Below are 12971 nucleotides of genomic sequence, written 5' to 3'. Positions count from 1 at the left end.
GATTCCTGATCGGCGGATCGGGTAGGACTCATTTAAAACTTTGTCTCCCACTTTTCTCCCTGAGCTGTACATTTCCTCATTTCCCCTTCCCTTGTAAATAAACCTTCTATTAACCTTTCGCGTGTGCCTGCAGTAGAGCATTGATAAGTCCTTTTAAGCGCGCGGGTGAGGACCCACAGTCAGGCACCCTGTTTTGTATCTGGGTTGCTCTACAACAGTTGAAGTAACTCATAGTGTTAGGGGGAAAAGGATGTCCCAAAGCAAATTCCATATAGGCTTTGTGGACTCCACCCCCACCCCAGGTCAAAGCCAAAGACACTGGGAACTCCAAATCCCATCACCACCAAAGGGAAGGTGGCTGGGACCTGAGGGTGGGGTTAAGCAGCCAGGTGGATACAAAAGGCAGACACGTGGGCTTTGGGGGTCTCTCCATTTTTGGGCTCTCGGCCAGCTCGCAGCGTCCGGCCAGCTCTGAGAGTGCCTTTGGGTTTCCTGTTCGGCGGATCGGGTAGGACGCATTAAAGACTTTATTTCCCTATTTTCTCCCTGAGTTGTACATTTTCCTTATTTCTTTTTCTCTTGTAAATAAACCTTTTATTAACCCTTTTGCGTGTGTCTGTAGTAGAGTATTCATAAGTCCCTTTAAAGCGCGCGGGTGAGGACCCACAGCCAGGAACCCGTTTAATATCGGGGTTGCTCTATAACAATAGAAGTGTGCAGGAAAGGAGGCAAGTCTGGGAGACACCACAGGCCAGAGTCCAGTCCCTTCGCATCCTACTTCCTGGCTCTTGCCTTCTCATTCCTTCAGCCCATACCACTTCCCATGTTGGGAGAATAAATTCAAGCCTTTTACCGGGGTAGGGGAAGAACAAGCGGTGCTTCAGGAATGGTGAGATCAGGAGAAGCTTAATTATTCATGCATGAGGTCCCAGACCTGGGCAGTCCCCGTAAGGTCTGAGCACCGGCCCAGAGACAAAGGATTTCTTTTATACGTAACCATATTGGGCAGTGATGTAAAAGTTCTTGACAGAAGGGGAAATTTCCAAGGATGGCCTGGGAGATCAATCAGCCTGGCCGGTGGTCCGAGTGTTAGAGTGTTCTCTCCTTTAGATATGCTTATTAGGGAAGCAACCTTGTTATTTACAATTGCACTGGATTATTTACTGTACCAGGCCTAAGACCCTTTAGCAGGAAACAGGAAAAATTTATTTGCTTAGCAGTTCCTTTTTACCCAGACACTGAACATGCCACAATCCATGACCTAGGCACCCCGAGAATCCATGACCTGGGCACCCCTAGAATCCATGACCTGGGCTCCCCTACACACCATTACCTGATGTTTATTACCATCTCTAGTAAGAAATACAAATTGGGTCCCTCTTTCTGATGCAGATCTAAAACCCTTGGAATTTCCACAGCAAAGAGAACAGTAAGTACCTTTTGTTGTGTTAATGAGCCGATCATTGGGAAGCCCCTAGGTAAAGGTGGTTGCCAGGGGAACCAACCACAGGACTAGAGGGGGCTGGAGGTTGAGTCCAAACACTAATGGCCAATGATTTCATCAGTCTTGCCCGGGCTATGAAGTTTCCATAAAAACAAAGGGTGGGGTTTGGGGAGCTTCCCGGCTATTGAACACGTGGAGGTGCAGGGAGGGTGGTGTACCTGAGAAGGCCGGAAGTCTGCTGCTCACCCTGCACTTGCCTATACACTCCTTCCATTTATTTGTCCTGAGTTATCTCCTGTCATAATAAACCGGTGATCTGGAAAGCAAAATGGTTCTGGGGTCCTTGGAAATGGTGGCAAAAAGTGAAAGGGGGGAATTGTTAGGGGAAAAGGCTGTCCTAAAGCTAATTCCATACAGGCTTTGTGGACTCCACCCCCACCCCAGGCCAAAGCCAAAGACACTGGGAACTCCAAATCCCATCACCACCAAAGGGAAGGTGGCTGGGACCTGAGGGTGGGGTTCAGCAGCCAGGTTGGTATAAAGCCAGACACGTGGGCTTTGGAGGGTTCCCCCATTTTGGCTCCCCGCCAGCTCACAGCGTCCAGCCAGCTCTGAGAGTGCCTTTGGGTTTCAGGTCGGCGGATCGGGTAGGAAGCATTAAAGACTTTATTTCCCTATTTTCTCCCTGAGTTGTACATTTTCCTTATTTCCTTTTCCCTTGTCAATAAACCTTTTATTAACCTTTTGTGTGTGCCTGTAGTGGAGTATTCATAAGTCCCTTTTAAGCGTGCAGGTGAGGACCCACAGCCAGGCAACCCGTTCAATATCGGGGCTGTCCTATAACAAAGTGCCTAAGAACTGTGACCGTCAAGTGCCCAAGAACCATGACCTGGCACTCTCAGACACTATGACCCGTCACTCCTAGCCATGATTGTTATAGAGCAACCCCCACGTTGGGCGCCAAGCTGTTATAGAGCAACCCCGATATTAAACGGGTTCCTGGCTGTGGGTCCTCACCCGCGCGCTTTAAAGGGACTTATGAATACTCTACTACAGACACACGCAAAAGGGTTAATAAAAGGTTTATTTACAAGAGAAAAAGAAATAAGGAAAATGTACAACTCAGGGAGAAAATAGGGAAATAAAGTCTTTAATGCGTCCTACCCGATCCGACGACCTGGAAACCCCAAAGTCACTCTCAGAGCTAGACGGACGCCGCGAGCTGGCCGAGGGCCCCAAAATGGAGAGCCCCCCAAAGCCCACGTGTCTGGCTTAATACCAACCTGGCTGCTGAACCCCACCCTCAGGTCCCAGCCACCTTCCCTTTGGTGGTGATGGGATTTGGAGTTCCCAGTGTCTTTGGCTTTGACCTGGGGTGGGGGTGGAGTCCACAAAGCCTGTATGGAATTTGCTTTGGGACTGCCTTTTCCCCCTAACATGATGACCTCTCATCCCTAGACATCATGACCTGACGCCCCCTAGTCACCATGCCCTGTCACCCCTAGACACCATGACTGTCACCCCAGACACAATGACTGTCACCCCAGACACAATGACTGTCACCCCTAGACATCATGACCTGACAATCCCTAGTCAACAAGACCTGTCACCCTAGACACTATGACCTGTCACCCCAGACACCATGATCTGTCACTCCTAGCCACCATGACCTCTTACTCCTTGACATTATGACCTGTCACTCCTAGTCACCATGACCTGGTCACTACACCCAGACCACACTTTGCAATTGTCCTTCCCTCTACGCCATGCCCCACCCCTCACATCTCCATCAGGCACCTCCTTCCTCAGGCAGAAGGACTCCGTTCTGCCCACCCGGAGTCCACTCCCTCATCCTCTGGAAACAGCACCTGGTCTCCTTGAGGACACTGTCCCTTTCTTAGTTGATGCCATTTCCAGAAACTGGTCTCACTCCCAGCTCTTCAGGAGGGCACATGACGCAGACTAGGTCAATGGAACCTTCCTTCCCTGTTCATATAGCGATTGGTTCCAAGACAGGCACGTGATTAAAACTGACCAGTGAGAGCATTCTCGCTATGATCCTTGGAACCACTAGAAAAAGATCCATTTTTTTCTTTGTGCTTCCTGAACTGGTAGGGCATAAACCTGTACATCTGAGAGCCATTGTATCTTTTGAATCTCACTTAGCCTGTTTGAGAATGAAGCCAACACAAAAGAAAACAGATCCCAGAGATGGAGCCTTCTGATCTGAAGGAATCTTGGGAGCACCTCAGTCCATCCATGCCTGAACCGATTATGAGACCTAAAAACTGTTTATGAGCCATTTTAAAAAGCTAGTCCTGTCCCTTGCAACCACAAGTCTCCTAGTTGAAGCAATTTGTTTTTTAAGCGCCATAGGTTTTACATAACAAAATTCTCCATTTTAATCATTAAAAAATATACAACTCAGTGGGTTTCAGTATATTTACAATGTTGTACACCATTACCACTGCCTGATTCCATCATCTCTCTCCGCAAAAAAAACCCTGACCCATTAGTAGTCACTCCCAGGGCCCTCTCCCCAGTGCCCCAGCAACCACCAAGGAAATGTCATCTTTTAACACCCGGTGACTGTGGGCATTTTCACTGTGAACCGGTCCCCAAACACAAAATAATTGTCAGCTTTATTTTTTATTTCAAACACAGAAATTGCTATTCATGCATCCCCTCTTCCTGGACTCTTTGAGGGCAGGAATTTTAGTCTATCTCTTCTTGTGTCTCTCAAACTTAGATGAAGTGATAGGTGAAAAAAACAAGCAAACAACAACAACAAAAATTATAGAGTGAGGGAGGCTCACGCTAAACATCCTAGCCTCAAGTCAGCAAGACAAATGTGAGAGGGACATCGTTGGTAAATGCTTCACGAGACCAGGCTCTGGCTTTGTTTGCTTGTAAAAGGTGGTGGGGAGTGTGCTCAGGGGAAGGATCACTTCCCACACTCTGACATTTACTTAAACCCAAAACTAAACTTAGAGTTAGATGCAGTGTCTGGGTACCCCCTAAAATTTCCCCAAGACACACCCACTTCAGATGTCCAGGAGTAGCATGGTGGGGAGCCAGGATGTGATGATGGGTATGTTGACTTGTCTCATCTCAATTGCCTCAGCTACACAATGGGGTTAAAAATAGGAAGCACCTCAGAGAGTCATTTGAGGATTTCATGAATGAAGACTCAAGCAGGACTTAGGTAGTGCTGGCTCATTTATGAAGTCTGTTCAGCAGAATGCTTTTCGCTAAGCCATTGCACAGGTTATTTCCTCGGCTTGGAAATTACTCTTTTTCTACCCCATACTCACTGCCTCACTGTTTCATCTTAGATGCTACTTCCTCCAGGAAGTCCTCCTGCTTCCCATGCCTCAGGCATCTCTCTCTGGGCTCCTGTGTTTCCCCATCAGTACAGGTGGGGATGGTTTGAAATGCCCTGGGGTGGCCAGTGTCTAGCACAGGGTGGGAAAGGACAAATCAGAACATGCATGGAAAGATGGACATGTACCTGTGTTCTTGTCCCTGATTTTTCTGAGAGTTTTCTTTCTTTCAAATTTAATCTTTTAAATTTACTTTTAATTAATTATTCATATATAAAATACAATTGACTCTTGTATATTACTTTCTTGTCACTGATATTGCTAAACTCATCTGAGAGTATCTTTTCTAACATTTTTTTTCCTACCACCATCCTTCCTCCCTCTTTTTGTTTAAAAGATTTATTTATTTATGCAAGAACTGGGGTACAGGCCAGATGCGCGGGAGGGTGAGAGGATTCACCAGAGACAGAGTGGGGAACAGAACAGGCAGACTGAAGAAACACACTGCTGAGGGAAGCAGCGGGCGAGACAGGAGAGGTCTGCTGCGCCATGTGGGATTCTCGCCGGCTGGCTAGGATCGAACCCGCACTGCAGAGGCTGCGGACAGCTTCACAGTGTGGCGCTCAACCACCTGCGCCACCAGGGAGGCCCCCTTCCTCCCTCTTAACTTTAAAGTCCTCACAGAGTTTATTGATGTCCACTGATTTCTGAAAGTGTTTTTATGTTATTGAATCATCTACTTTGTAAACGTCCAATATTTGTTTTTATTGCTCTGACCTGCTTTACTACACATAATTCTCTCACATTCCCTCCATTTTGCTGGATATGGCTTCATTTCAGCCTTTCCTGTGACTCTATAGCACTCCATGGTGTGGCTGTAACACAACTTCTTGATCAATCTGTGCATCAATGGACATTTAAGCTGCTTCCATGTCCTAGCTATTGTAAAAATATGCTGCTATGAGCACTGTGGAGTATCTGGACTTTTGTATTGATGGCTTCATACTCTGTGGATAGATGCCCAAATGTGGGCTTTCTGAATTCTATGGTATTTCCATTTTCAGTTTTTTAAGGTAAATGCAGGTGAATTTTCTTAATGGCTGACCACAGTGCAGTGCACTAGGGTCCCTTTCTGCCTGCATCCTCTCCAGCACTTGTTGGCGGTCGTCTTTTTAATATGTACCATCTGTTGGGGGTGAGAAGGCATCTCACCGTGGTTTTAGCTTTAGCTTGCATCTCTCTTACTGGAAGTGACAGTGAACATTTTTTTTTCATGTTTTCTGGATAGCCTCTTAGATAATTCGTCTGTTCATGTCTGCTTCCCATTTATTAATTGGCTTGTTTATTTTGTTATTGTTGAATTGTATGGGATTTTTCTATGTCTTGGATAGTAGTCCTTTCCTGAGACTCTTACCTTGTCCTGGGCACCAAGGCTCTGACTTGGTCCTCCACATGTCCCTGGGAAGAGCAGGCTGGGGTCGTGGTGTGCTGAGCCTGGCATGCACCAGCTCCTGAGCATTTTTTCTCAGTCTGGGTCCCCTGACATTGCATCTGTGGCTTGAAATTGGCCATGAAGGGCAAATAGACACCCTGAAAAGCAGTAATCATACCAGGTTTTTGTTCGTTGGCTCACCAGCACACTGCCAGTTGTGAAATGGAGGCCACCAGAATGCTTGTTTCAGTCTGACCAGGGTGTGTGCTTCCACAACCAGGTTTCGTGCTGCAGCTCCCTCTGCCTAGACTGTGCTGCCCCCTCCCCATGCCTAACCTCAGCGTCTTCATGACCTTTTTCAGGACAAGCCTGTGCTTATCCCTCCTCTCTTTTCTCCACACCCCCTACCCTACCCATCTTTGCAAGTTCCCGCTATCAGCAAATGCTTGTTGATTGACTGCTGGACAGCTCTTGGTAAATATTTTTGTGAGTTTGTCGTTTCCCCTATGTAAATGCGGGAAACCACAGCAGCCTGAACTTTCAGTAAAGAGGAGCCTCTTTGAGGAAGGGACTCTTTGCAGAAACTCAGCACAGCTGCCTGGAAGCCGAGTCATTGCAGCCCCTCCTCCCTGTGTGTGCTGCCTCCTGTGGGAGACCAGACGACTTGGGGCCATGGCTCCCTCAGGTGAAGATGGGGAAAGAGAAGAGGTGGGGGACTTAGGAATGGAGGCTCTTGATGTGCGGGAGACCGGGGGAGTGCTGAGGGTCTTTCCCACACGTGCACACCCATGAGCACACAAAGAGGTGTACACGTGTCCAGAAATGCACGTGGTATTTAGCACCTGGATCATGGTCTAGTCCCAGGGGTATTGATGGAGGCTCAGGATCCTCAGACCACAGGGGCTGCTGAAAATAACACTGATCTCTGTGTCCCAAGCCCCTCTACCCTGCCAACACCCAACTTATGCCTCATGGCTCCTGCAGAGAGGGAAGTGCATATATGCACATAGGTGCTTGTCATGACAGTGGGGATGGTGCTCCCAGGGCCACCTAACACACAGGAGGGCTTAGTCCTGCTTCTGACCATAGTGGGCACTTGATGACCAGGACGTGCCTGATCTGACCACTGCGCACACTTGTCTGTGCATGCGTGTGCCTCTGCTACATTACATGCACTGGGAAGGTAGAAACTGTTTTCTTCCCCACTAAATCCCCGGCAGTGCCTGGCATAAAGTAAATACCTGTTCATCTGTAAGTGCACACTTGCACGCTCATACATGCCTGAGCTTGCATAGTAATGTGCGTGTGTGCTTGCACTCATGGGAATGTGGGTGGATGGGAGTGTTGCATGCTCTCTGTGCAAATGTGAGAGCAGGGATATGAATGCAACATATGAATGTGCACCAAGAGTACTTGTGAGCAAGCAAACTCTTAGTGGGGTCATTTCCTGTGATCATACATGGTGAATCTCATGCTCCATGGAGGTCTGTGTTTATGCTCTTCAGTTGCACAGGTACATGGGTGCATGAGGGCTGTGGTCTCCTGTGCGTGTGTGTGGGTTATTCATAGGTACAACGGGAGCTTGTGTGGACACTTGTGAGGAAGATGAGGGTGTGCAGTTTGCAGCTCAGGCTCTGAAGCCAGCCTGCCCAATTCAAACTCCAGTTCCATTTCTTCCTGTCTGTGTGGGCGTGAACAAGGTACTGAAACACTTGGTGCCTCAGCTTCTTCATCTGTGAAAACACCTGCCTCCTAATGCTGTTTTGGGAAATGAGATCTCGTGTCTGGCACACAGCGAGTGCTTCGCCATGACAGCTGCTGTCCTTTGAGTCACATCCCTGTATATGTATGTCTTTCTCTCCCCACCCCCCCATGCAAGCCCTAGAGAGAGAAGTGCCCTCTCTGATGTGCACCAGGATTCACACACGGGGTCCATGAGAAAGAGATTTATTTCTCACAGTTCTGGAGGCTGGAAGCCCAAGGACACGGAACTGGCTGAGTTCTCAGTGAGAACTGGCTTCCTCGCCTACAGACGGTTGCTTGCCTGCTGTGTCCTGTGTCCACGTAGAGAGAGGGCCAACGCTTGTGCCTCTTCTCACAAGGCCCTAATCTGGATTTTAATGACTCCCTTCAACATCTCCACATACAGCACCCCCTGGGGGTTACGCTTCAACATACTTTGGGCTATTGCTACTGGGAAGAGGTGCTGTTGCCTCCAGCGGGTGAAGGCCTGGATACTGCAAACGCTATCCCCTGTCCCACAGCAAAGAATTCTGCAGCCCAAAAGGCAGAGGCACTAAGGGTAAGCCACTGGCTCCCCTGAACTTCCAGGGCCTTCCCAGACACCACTCAAGGGAGCGAGCATGCCAAGGTGTTTCTCCATGACAGATAGAGCTGGTTCCTGGAAAACTGCATTTAGCATCTGTGTGACTTTTTTTCACCTTTTCAATCAGCCCTGTCACCTGGGCCGCAGCCCCTGATCTGCAGACAGAGTCTGAGGGCCAATGACATGTCCCCAGACCATTACCTTGCTGAGAGCCTTCCCTGGCACCCATTACCCCTGAAGTGGGATCTTGGTCCTGTGGGGCAGGGTCCTGCCCCGTTCCTCTCCAAGGAAGGGCTTTGGGTTTTGGGCACCACCTTCCTCTCCAGTCTGTGGTCTCACCACTTCCCTCTTGGTCTCTGGCCTCCTCTGTCCGGTATCCCCCCAGCCCCGCGAGGGCACTCTTTCCCAGAACTGTCAGTGCAGTCAAGCCCCAGCTGGCTCACAAACAACCCACTTAGACGCCCTAGGGCATGTTTCCTTCCCTTTTCGGTCTGTTTTCTTTATTATTTCCCTTCTTTTACTCTCTTCTGTGTTTATTTCAATGCTCTTTTTCTAACTTCTTGACAGGGATGTTTAGAAGATAGTGTAGTTCTTTCCTTTCTTCCCTTTTATGAACTATAAGGCTACCAATGTTCCTCTAAGTATTATTCTAGCTGCAACCCACAAGTTTTGATAGGCAGTGTTTATATCATTCAGTTCAAATGTTTTCTAGTTTTTCCATTGTGACTTTTCTCATTGCCCTTTTGGTTATTTAGAAGCAAGTGTCTTGATATTTGGAAAGTTTTAGAATGATATCTCTATCTTTTAGCATCTTCCTCCTTCCAACTCCGGTTCAAGTGGCTCCTTCCTGTGTGAAGCCTCCCCTGGACGCCCGACACCCCCTCCACCCCACTCAGTAACACAAACAGTAGTTGCCTGCTTCTGCTCCTGTGGTATTTCACACAAGTGTACCTCATTGTAGCCCTTCGAAGGACACAGTAAAGGATCTGCCAAAATCCTTTCAATTTCAGGTGAAAGGAAACAGAACCATTCTGGCTGAAACCAAAAGGAAACTGTCTCATTGCACTAAAAACCCTGGCTTCAGGCACACAAGGATCTAGAGATTCTGATTCCTGATGACTCAGTTCATGTCTTATTTCACTTCCTATATGCTGGCTCCACTCTGAGGCAGACTCTCCGACTGTGGTCTCGAGATAGCGATAGTAGCTTCAGATAGTTCGCCCTTTACATTTCCAGTCTGGAATCCTTGCTCAGTTGTCGCCTCACACGTTCCAGGACATTTTATTGGTTTTGATTGTGTCTCATATTCCAAAAGAACCCACTCATATGGCCTGGCGAATACAGTGGATTACGACAGGACATGTGCTTCCCTGGGGAAAGAGACTGAGCCCATATGGAGGAGGGTGAATTCCCAGGAAAAATCTGACTACAATTACCAGGAAAAGAGTAGTAAGCTTGGGAGCTGGAAAGCCAAAACATGCAAACACTGCTACTAATAATGACAACTCTAAGTTGCTCATAAAAAAGGTTTGAGGGATACAAAATACAATAATAAGTATCAACACCGAACAAAAATGCAGTAAGTAAAAGGCCTCCGTGGTGGTGCAGGCGGTTGAGTGCCGCGCTGTGAAGCTGTCCGCAGCCTCTGCAGCACCGGTTCGATCCCGGCCGGCCAGCAAGGGTCCCACATGGCGTGGCAGACCTCTCCTGTCTCGCCTGCTGCTCCCCTCAGCAGTGTTTTCGGTTTGTCTGCCTGTTCTGGTCTCCACTCTGTCTCTGGTGAATCCTCTCACCCTCCCATGCATCTCGCCTGTACCCCGGTTCTTGTATAAAAATAAATAAATCTTTTAAAAAAAGGCAATCAGTAAAACAATTCTATAGAAAAAAAATAAGTCACTTATACATGCCACATGCCACTAGCCCAAGTGCTTTACTTTTCATCCTGTGTGTCCCTGCTGCATTGGACTGGAGACCACAGAGAAGGCCTAAGGTCTTCAGAAGATTGAAGAAAAGTCTGTTCCACTAATCAAGACAAATGAGACCACAGTAGAAGAAGGAGGAGAGCAGATCCTCCTCTGCACTCATTACTGCTTGGGACCTCGGATGCTAGCGCCCCAATACTGAGGCCAGGGCTTCAGATACAGGACTTATCAGAGGAAGCTGGCAGAGGTGCTGGCTACAGTCTTTCTCTGTCTTACTCAGCTTGAGTTGCTGTAACAAGATACCACAGAGAAGGAAGCTTCAACAAAAGACATTTATTTCTCACAGTTCTGAAGCTTGAAGTCCAAGGAGACAGAACTGGCTGAGTCCTCTGTGAGAATCGGCCTCCTCACCTACGGACGGTCTCTTGCCTGCTGCGTCCTCCTATCGCCTTTCCTCCGTCCACATGGAAAGAGAGGGCCAGCACTGGTGCCTCATCCTGCAAGGACACTACTCTGGCTCTTAACGACTCCCTTCTACGTGTCCACAAACAGCCACCCTGGGGGGCTTATATTTCAGCATATAAATTTTTGGTGGGACGTGAACATCAGTCCCTAATACTCCCCTCCCAGAGTAAGCCCTAAACCCATCTTTCCAAAAATCAGAGTCACACCGACACTCAGCATGAAAGGAGCCCATACAGCCCTGTGGTCCAACCACACCCTCAATCAATCCGCTGACACCCACATCAATGGGTGGCCCAGCCTTGTTTGCATATCATCAGAGTCAGGAAATACATCATCTACTCCAATTAGGCAACTTTGACTCACTGGTCTGCACGTAAAGGTCAGCTCTCACCCCCAACTCTGAATCTTCTGTACGTCAAGCTAAATACCATTGCTCGCTCATGGTTTTCAGGCCTTTTCCACAACACTCCCTGACCTTCTTGATTGCGTCTTCCGGTATTTTTTACCAATATTCAAAGAAAGGCCGGAACTGGCTACATACTGCAAGTATGGCCACAGCGGTCAGGCTACCCTCCCTTGTTCTGGGTACCACACCTCTGTTAATGCAGCCTTCGGGAGCTTCAAGTTTCTCTTGGCCATGACACACCTTGACTTAGGGAAAAACTCTCAAGTTCATGTTGCCACAGTGGTTCTAATTTCATACACGTGAAATTGGCTGTTTGATCTGAAGGAAAGAACATGACATTCGCTCTTGATCAGTGTGTCTGGAAGAACTATTTCTCACATCTCTATAGATTTTTAATACTTTTTTTTTTTTTGGCTGAACCCCGTCCTCAGCATGCTGATGCTTTGTGAACTTTTTTTGAATTTCCAAAATGGAAATAGCTTAATTCTTTTCTCCAAATTCTAGAAGTAATATACCATCAAAAAAAAAAAATCAATTCAGAAATGTACAAAAAAATAAATAAAAATCCCTACCTTGCACCTTGGAGCTAGACAGCCCAGTTTCAAATCCCAACTCCACCACTTACTAGCTCTGCAACTATAGGCGTATTGCTTCATCTTCTGCACCTCCCGTTGCTCGTGTCTAAAATGCAGAGATTATAAAGTGATTGTTTTAACTCAGAACAGAGCCTGCTAGACGCCAAGTTCCTTAAAAATGTAAATAATTTTATTAATAATTGTACTTCTCTGGAGAACTCTAACAGAAATAAATCTGTCTTAGCCTGCTCAGGCTGCATTTTAAAGCAAAATATAGGCTGGACGGCTTATGGCATTTTCTCACTGTTCTGGAAGTCTAAGTTCTAGATGTCAGCATGGAGGTTTTCTGGTGAGGACTCTCTTCCTGGCTTGCACACATCCACATTCTTGCTGGGTCCTCACATGGACAAGGTAGAGAAAGACAGCTCTGGCCTCTCTTTCTTTCCTTATAAGACCAAAGGGCTTCACCATTATGACCTCATTTAACTTGAATTACCTTCTAAAGTTCTTGTCTCCAAATAAGGGTGTTAGGACTTCACCATATGAACTTGGGGAAGGGGACACAGTTCACTCTTTAGCAATAATATCAGTATATGTAGTGGCTATTGTCTTGGCACAGCACGCCCCTTAACCTGCTCCCCTCCAGCCTGTTCTTTTGTGATAACCACAGGAATAGGTTATTCGTTTATTGATCAAATGCCTCTGGGCCACTGTGACTGGTCCTGGTATTGCCAGGGTATGCATCACTGACCCCAGCGGGTTGTACCTGGTGATTCAGTCCAAGCCAACACAAAGCATTCCTGGGACTTTTCTAGCCGGAGTCCATGGAGACAGTACCTTTCTGCTCCAAAGAGCAGACCCTCACCCATAGGCACTCAAGTCTCCAACAAGGTGCTCTTCCTTGGTGCATTGGGAGTTCACAGTTTCCAGATGTTGCACCCAGAAAGCCCAACTGCAGGAGAGGATGTGGCTGGGAGACAGGGAACTGGGGGCCAGAGGCAGGATAGACAAGGGGCTCCTCTTATCCTCCTGAGCAGCTCCATCATTTCTGGACTTTGACTACTTGATGCAATAAATT

General features: G+C 47.6%; 1 long non-coding RNA gene across 2 annotated transcripts; it reads right to left on the bottom strand.

Annotated features, from left to right (window-relative positions):
* Positions 1–11511: 11511 nt before the first annotated feature.
* On the bottom strand, positions 11512–12317 carry LOC119240183 (uncharacterized). Of its 2 annotated transcripts, none has more exons than XR_008551307.1 (3): positions 12198–12317; positions 11891–11999; positions 11512–11636 (listed from the first exon to the last, which is right to left on the bottom strand). It is a non-coding gene; the product is annotated as an uncharacterized LOC119240183 (long non-coding RNA). The 2 variants fall into 2 exon arrangements; XR_005124097.2 differs by having other exon boundaries at positions 11944–11999.
* Between the last annotated feature and the right edge of the window lie 654 nt (positions 12318–12971).

Source organism: Talpa occidentalis, unplaced genomic scaffold, assembly GCF_014898055.3.
Source record: "Talpa occidentalis isolate TD23 unplaced genomic scaffold, MPIMG_talOcc4v2.1 talOcc4.12, whole genome shotgun sequence".
NCBI lineage: Eukaryota > Metazoa > Chordata > Mammalia > Eulipotyphla > Talpidae > Talpa > Talpa occidentalis.
The sequence above is the reverse complement of the archived record's forward strand: the minus strand, read 5'-3'. Positions and strand labels throughout refer to the sequence as shown.